The 7,070-nt window shown below is 37.6% G+C and overlaps 1 long non-coding RNA gene across 1 annotated transcript; it reads left to right on the forward strand.

Annotated features, from left to right (window-relative positions):
• Positions 1–403: 403 nt before the first annotated feature.
• Positions 404–6,055, forward strand: LOC309623677. The gene is made up of 2 exons (XR_014241456.1): positions 404–5,593; positions 5,776–6,055. It is a non-coding gene; the product is annotated as an uncharacterized lncRNA (long non-coding RNA).
• Positions 6,056–7,070: the final 1,015 nt, after the last annotated feature.

The following is a 7,070-nucleotide window of genomic DNA, read 5'->3' on the forward strand; positions in this document are numbered from 1 at the left end:
AATGGAATATTGCTCAGCCATAAAAAGAAACGAAATTGAGTCATTTGTAGTGAGGGTGATGGACCTAGAGTCTGTCATACAGAGTGAAGTAAGTCAGAAAGAGAAAAACAAATACCGTATGCTAACACATATATATGGAATCTCAAAAAAAAAATGGTTCTGAAGAACCTAGGGGCAAGACAGGAGTAAAGATGCAGAAGTAGAGAATGGACTTGAGGACACGGGGAGGGGAAAGGGTAAGCTGCGACGAAATGAGAGAGTGGCATGGACTTATATATACTACCAAATGTAAAATAGATAGCTAGTGGGAAGCAGCAGCATAGCACAGGGAGATCAGCTTGGTGCCCTCTGACCACCTAGAGGAGTGGGATAGGGAGGGTGGGAGGGAGACGCAAGAGGGAGATATGGGTATATATGTATATGTATAGCTGATTCACTTGGCTTTAAAGCAGAAACTAACACACCATTGTAAAGCAATTATACTCCAATAAAGATGTTAAAAACAAAAAAAAAATCCACTAAAAGTTGAGGTGAGGCTGGGCATTCATGGAGCTCTGGGGTGATTGTGTTTCTCTAGATGAAACAAATGGTTTTGGGGAACTTGAATTATTCCTGTGGATCCTTCCTGTGGGGTGTGCAAATAGGTGGGTCACTTGTGGGCTCGATGCCAGTAAACATCCCCCCAGCCAGGGGAATTCAAAGAGTGCCCATTGGCAGCTTTCAATCTCTTACAGAATAAGGGACCGGATCTCCTGGTAAAATGGGCTCCCTTTCTTTCTGGGAAAGATTTATGTCTTAATTATTCACTTTCCGGAGAAACTTTTTTTATAAAAGCTCCCAAGTTTAAGCCTCTTGGCAGTTTCTTGGCAGTTTTAGCAGAGGTTTCAAACCCAAACCGGCTAAACTCAAAACACATTCATTACTCCGTTTGTCTCTCAAGTTCCCCTTTTCTTCAAATGTCTGTCCTGCTTCTGTGTCACTAAATGTATTTAATTTTATAAATTCAGCTAAAATCCCTAAAAATAAATTTGCGGGGGTTTAGCTCAGGTGAGTGGAATCATGGCGGCTTCATGGACTGCTACTTGTTGGAGTTTTCCTTGCTTTTACTGTAGGAGAAATCCGTACTGCATGAACTCCTCTCCAGGAAGCAGCCTCTACCCATCACCATGTTGCTCACTCATTCATTTCCTGCTAGTTCAGCAAGCAGCACAGCACTCACGTTCAAATTTGGATTGCACCAGTTCCTAGCTGTGTAACCTTGGGGATCGCTCTCTTTACATCTCCAAGCCTTGGTTTCTGGCTTAGCACCATGCCAAACAGTCTTATCTGGTCTTCCTTTCTGGATTTTCCCTTGGAGTCAGAGGCCATTTCCCCCTAAACTGAAAAAGACAAAGCACTGCCACGCAACTAACAAAGAATTGAAGCCTGTTCCTTGACCCGCCCTTTATAAGATTTCCTATTTCCTTCTGCAGCTGCTGAAATTAGGGATTCGCTGACTTGAACAGTTGCTATTGACTCATATCTCATCTTCCTATGACGTCCACAATACTTACTATAGATGTATGGAGAGAGAGAGAGGGAGAAGTACCTTACATGTAGTGATGAAAACTTAATAAATGTTTGTTGTATGAATGAATTAACGCTCCTTAATGAAAACCTGGGAGGATACAACTTTTTAATAACTAAGACAGACATGGTCTGAACCCACAGATGTATTATTTAACAAAACACTTTGCAACACCCAATACCAAAATTGCTCACGGTGACCAACTGACTTCACTGAAAAGATTCCGTGTTTTGAACAGGAATGTTCCCATGTCCATTAGGTTTCCCTATCAACACTGTTCAATGATGAACCCAGACAGGCCTGATTTTCCTGGTTGAAGGAAGGTCAAGTTACCTTGTCTGTGACACTCATCATGTGTTTCCTCATACCTTGCGTCAAAGGCTATTTTTATGCAGATGCAGACATCTTTTGTTGCTACAGTAAAGAATAGTAGAACAAAATTCCAGATGTGAAATTAGTTAGAAAACACAAAAAGTATAAAAACTTATAATAATAGCTATTTCAAATGGTTATAGCGAGGATTAGATGAGATCACATAAGTCACATAAGTTACTGAGCACAGAGCTTAGTACATGGTAAGCACTCAGCAAACATAAGCCATTGTTATTTTTACCAAAGTATAAAATAGCATTTTGAAATCTCACAGAGACTGCAACTAAGCTAAAAATATGAAACTGTATTTATAAATATGTACTAATGACAAGTGTCTGCTGTCTTTTAATATCATGTCATCATAAAACATCCATCTTCGTAGGGATTCCTAGATGTAGGGCCTAAGGGAGGGAAAAGGATGCCTGTGAATTATTGAGGAAGTTCTCTTCAGGAAAAACCCGTAAAGGGGGTGAGGAAAGTAAGAGAGGGGAGGAGAAAAAGCAGAGCAAGGATGTGGTCTCAGATGAAGTCTAGGCTTGAGTTGAACTGCACGGAGGCTCTGGAACTTAAACCACACCGCAGAGTTGTCGCCCTTCAAGGCAAGGAGGCTGGTCTGGAATTTACACATTCATCAGTAATTTGCTGTGGGCTGCACCTCCTTCTCTCTCACATGAAAGATAGGGCATAATCAATAGGACAATGAGGCCCCCTTTAGCTGAGGGCAATTCTCCAGAAAGGAAAGCCTGTAGCAGCTACCAGCTACAGTAGCTGAGGCATGGGTACAAACACGTGTGGTCGATTGTTTGCAAAAATTAGGCCAATTATTCTCCTCTCTGTATCCATGTCCCTTCCAATGTGACTTTGTAGCCCCATACCTTTTGTATCTGGATTGGCTTTATGATTTATTTTAAAATAAATATCTTTTTATGTAGTTGATTTACAATATTATATTAGTTTCAGATGTACAATATAGTGATTCAAAATTTTTATAGATTATATTCCATTTAAAGTTATTATAAAATATGGACTATATTCCCTGTGCGGTACAATCTATCCTTGTAGTTTATTTATTTTATACATAGTAGTTTGTACCTCTTAATTCCCTACCTCTATCTTCCCCCTCTTCCCTCCCCTCTCCCCACAGGTAACCACTAGTTTGTTCTCTATTTCTGTGAGTCGGTTTCAGTTTTGTTATATTTATCCATTTGTTTTATTTTTTAGATTTCATACATAAGCGGTAACACAGTATTTGTCTTTCTCTGATTTGTTTTATTAAGACCCTCTAGGTCTATCCATGTTGTTGCAAATGGCAAATTTTCATTCTTTCTTATGGCTGAGTAGTATTCCATTGTACATATGTACCACATCTTCTTTATCCATTCATCTGTTGATGGACACTTAGGTTGCTTCTATATCTTGGCTATTGTAAATAATGCTGCTGTGAACATTGGGGTGCATGTATCTTTTTGAATTCTTGTTGTCATTTTCTTTGGTTGTATACCCAGGAGTGGAATTGCTGGATAGTTCTATTTTTAGTTTTTTGAGGAAACTCCAAACTGTTTTCCATAGTGGCTGCACCAATTTACATTCCTACCAACAGTGTACCAGGGTTCATTTTTCTCTTTATGACTTATTATGACTAACAAAGTATAGTCAAAGTGACATTATGCCAATTCTAATTATAGGGCTCAAGAGACCTGGTGAGCTTTCACTTGCTTTCTTGGAACTCTGATGCTACCACATAAACGAGCCTGAGTCCGCCTGTTGGATGATGAAAGACATTGCTCCAGACAACAGCCAGCCAGCCAACCAGGAGACATGTGAGTAGAGTAGCCAGCTCCCAATCAACACTCAGGCTGAACACAGACACTTGACTGAGCCCAGCTGAGATCAGCTGAGCCTGGACAGATCAGCAGAACTACCCAGCCGACTGGTAGACTTGGGAGCAGTAATAAATGGTGGTTGTTTTAAGTCAATGAGCTTGGGGGGAGGGTCTTTTTAAAACAATAGTAGATAATTGATATGGCTGATAAAGGGAAACTGAGCAGAAATATGGAGTTAATGCAGGTGATCAAGCAACTTAAAGCAATAATTTCCATAATTATGCTTGAAATTGTTTTTCTCAGGGGAGATTTTTAAAGGAGTAATTGGCTCTATGACTTTTAAAAATAATATAAAAACCTAATCTGTCATAATCAGGCACGTTTTTCTCAGTAAATATTGGGTCCAACCCCTACAGTCTAGTTTAATTCCTGTCTAGCCTCAAGGATACATACCTAGACTTAAAAATCAGCTTTTGTCTAAGGATACTGATCTTACCTCAGTCATTAAAGAAATCCACATAAGGTGTATTCAAGAGAAGGAATTTCATGGTTTGAGGACTGAGCTCCTGTCTGAATCAACTTCCTCATGTGGTAAATGAGGGTAATACTACACATCCACTGAGAAAATTTGTCAGGAGGTTCAAATGAAATATCAACATGAAAGGCTAGGTAAAGTTAAAAGTGTTCTACAAACATAACTGAATTCAAAGTGGCCTAATCTGTATAACCTCCTTGAAAACTCCGGGGTGAAAAGATAAACAACCAGGAGTCCTTACTGTATAAAGTTCTTGAAACTTCCTGAGATAAATGTGAAGTAGATTTCGAGACACATGTACAAAGTTTGAGCCTTTGTGATTATATTCCCTACAAGGTGAGAAAAGGTGGTCTTTAAATTCTCACTCTGAGGAAGACGACATCTGAAATATGTCTCAGCAAGGAATTCTGATTGACCGTAAGCAGGGCAGAGTCTTTGGGGCATAACAGAATACTTCTGACCTGGCCTTGAGGCATTTGTTTTAATTCTTCAATAGAGGGAACAATAAAATGGAAAAGTCCCGGTTACATATAGAAGGCCTAAACAACAAGTTGGCTTCCAGTTCAAGTTGGCTAACTGCACACAAGATTTACTCTAAAAAAAAAAATCCCATTAAAGTGACAGAAAAGTCATTAATATACATATTAAAAAATAAATCTTAGCAGAGCAGTAAATTTGAAAGAGATACACCAACTGGATTTCTGGAGGAGATATAGCAGTTCAGACCAGATTCCAAGTAAAACCTAAAAGAACTAAGGAAGTCACAATCTCATACAGAAGAAACAGAAGGTCAGACAGAGTGTGTTTTCCCAACCGTGCCCCAAAATAATCCAACGAGCAGGAACAGTGGGAACTAGGGGAAAGAGCAGGACAAAGACAGTTGGTGAGGTGATTAATTAAGGATGACAAAACATTTACATCAGTATCCACCCACATCCCTCTCGTCATGAAGGGAGTGGTTACTTACAGCTACAGACTCTTGATTGGTCTGCAGATTCAAGTCACGAACGTGGCTCTCTAAAGTGGGGTTTGAGGCATAGGAAATTCCAGAAGGGTTGAGGCTGGAGAAGCAGTCCTATGGACAGCTGGAGGAACTGGCCTCCTGGTGTTCTGGTCCCACACACACTTCCCCACCTCCCCACACAAACTACTGGAGCCGGGCTCCTGTAATCAGAACCTGTTTCAGTGTTACATGAACACTGTGATTTTTCAGTGATTTTCATTTCGGGTAAGACACATATCTACAGCTGGGAAGAATCAGAATGTCTAAATGTTTGAGGAAAACTAAGAGAAAATGTATGGAAATATGTTAATATAAATGTTTCAGACATTGCATGAAGTTTCTAAAAATCTTATATGTTCTGGTATAATGTTATAAGTAATAATCCTAGTTATTACTTTAAAATGTATATCTCAGAAATAACTAATTTTCTTGTCAACTGCAAAAAAAAAAAAAAAAAAAAAAACTAAGAGAAAAGACATCAAATATAACTTAAAAAAATAATAATAACAAGTTCTATACTCAACAAGTAGAAGAATGAACCTCTGGGGAAATGATGGAATCACAGCAAAGAAAACTACAAAGTAATATGAACATAGGAAATTAAATAAAACTGCAAAATAAACATAATTAAATTCCTCAAATTGGTTGGAAGGGATATTGTGTTCAAACAAAAGAATAGATTACAATGAAAAAGTAACAAGGGAGATCTCAGAAGTTAAAAATATGATCAAAATATGATGGTCCAAATAGCAAAATGCACCTAGCAAAACAGTCATATAATCAGCTGGAAGATGGAGACAAGTGATTCTCCTACTATGTAATGCATAAAGAAAGAGGTGAAAAATGTGAGAGAAAACATAAGGAACATGAGGAAGAGATCTGAGAGAATAATTATCCATTTAGTAGGAATTCAAAATTGCAAAAGAAAAAGAGGAAGAAATAGTAATAGATAATATTAGTAGATATTATAATATATATAACTAGTAGACATTATAATATAGATAATAATAGTAGAATGTTCTTATCAGATCTTCAAATGCAAAACTCCAAATTAAAACAAAACAAAACACTAGGCTCACCCTGGTGAAATTTCAGAACCCAAACACTAAAGAAACTATCCTAAAACACGTCCCAGAGACAAAGAGTTTATCAGTAAGGAAACAGAATCAGATCAACATTCTGAACCTAGAATTCTAGGTTTGGATCATTTTTCAATTTTAATATTCTCTTATAAATGTTTTTAAGGCTCTGAATTTTCTCCTGCATATTGCTTTGGCCACATTCTACAGGTCATTTTCTCCTTGTGATTCAGCTCTAACTTGCTTATACTTTTGGCTTTTTCTTTTGATTTTACTCAGGTTTTATTATAGAAAGAAGCGTAACAATTTTCAAGTGAATGGGTTATTTTTGCTCTTCTTTTGTTGATAATTTATTATGTACTCAAGTTAGAAAAATGTGGCTGAAATAAATTCTCCATTTTGAAATTTATTGAGCATTTGTGTATATGTGTTTGTGTGTCCACTAATACATGGCCAATTTTTATAAGTATTCCATGGAGCTTGAAAATGTATATTCTCTTACTGTTAACTACACTGCTTTCTCCACATTTATTAAGAGATACATATTCACTGTGATAGTCAGAATTCTTTTAGAGTTTTTTCAATAGTAATTTTTTTCAGTAAAGATGTAAGTACATGCTCCCCAAATATTTACCTTTTTCTTATCTTTCAGTGAAGAATGATTCAAGAGTGAATAAAGTACAGGCTTTGG

This window comes from Balaenoptera borealis (assembly GCF_965194805.1).
Source record: "Balaenoptera borealis genome assembly, chromosome: 2".
Lineage (NCBI taxonomy): Eukaryota > Metazoa > Chordata > Mammalia > Artiodactyla > Balaenopteridae > Balaenoptera > Balaenoptera borealis.